Source organism: Penaeus japonicus, unplaced genomic scaffold, assembly GCF_977035675.1.
Source record: "Penaeus japonicus unplaced genomic scaffold, GWHDUDI00000001_assembly GWHDUDI00000040, whole genome shotgun sequence".
Taxonomy (NCBI): domain Eukaryota; kingdom Metazoa; phylum Arthropoda; class Malacostraca; order Decapoda; family Penaeidae; genus Penaeus; species Penaeus japonicus.
The window spans coordinates 8,249,637-8,250,732 of NW_028234442.1; positions in this window are offsets into that span (position 1 = coordinate 8,249,637).

The following is a 1,096-nucleotide window of genomic DNA, read 5'->3' on the forward strand; positions in this document are numbered from 1 at the left end:
TTTTTTCTTCCTCTTTTTTTTTCTTTTTTTTTTTTTTTTTTTTTTTCTTTGTTTTTTTTTTTTTTTTTCTTTTCTTCGTCTTTCTCTTTTTTTTTTTTTTTTTTTTTCTCTTTTTTTTATTCTATTTCTTTTTTTGTTTTTTTTCTCTTTGTTTTTTTTTTTTATTTCTTCGTTTTTATTTCTTCTTTTTTTTTTTTCTTTTTTTTTTTTTTTTTTTTCTTTTTTTTTCTTATCTCTTTTTTTTTTCTTGTTTTTTCTTTTTTTTCTCTCCTCTTTTATTTTTGTTTTTTCTTTTTTTTTTTTTTTTTTTTTTTTTTTTTTTTTTTTTTTTTTTTCTTTTTTTTTTTTTTTGTCTTTTTCTTTTTTTTTTTTTTTTTGTTTTCTTTTTTTTTTCTTTTTTTTCTTTCTTTGATTTTTTTTTTTTTTTTTTCTTTTTTTTTTTTCCTTTTTTTTTTTTCCTTTTTTCTTTTCTTTTTTTTCTTTTTTTTTTTTTTTTTTTCTTCTCTTTTTTTTCTTTTTTTTTTTTTTTCCCTCTCCTCCTTATTTTTTTTTTTTTTTCTTTTTTTTTTTTTTTTTTTTTCTTTTTTTTTTTCCTTTTCTTTCCTTTTTTTTTTTTTTTCTTTGTCTTCTTCTATTTTTTTTTTTTTGATTTATTTTCTCTTTTTTATTTTCGTCTTTTCTTTTTTTCCTTCTCCTTTTTCTGCTTTTTGCTTTTTTCGTTCTTTCTTTTTTTTTTTTTCTCTTTCTTTTTCTTTCTTCTTTTTCTTATCTTTTTTTCTTTGTTTCTTTTTTTTTCCTTTCTTCTGTTTTCTCTTTTTTATATGTTTCTGTTCTTTTTTTTTTTCTTTTTTTTATGTCTGTCCTTCCTTTTTTTTCTTTGTTCTTTTTTCGCTTTCTTCTACGGCTTTTTTCTTCTTTTCTCTTTCTTTTTCTTCTTCTTTTTCTTTTTTTTGTTTTTTTCTCTTTTTTTTCTTACTTTCTATTTTCTTTTCGTTCTTTGTTTTCTTTTTTCTTTTTTTTCTTATTTGGTTCTGCTTTTTTTTTCCCTTTCTTTCTTTCTTTTTTTTTTTTCTTGTTTTTTTCTCTGTTCTGTTTA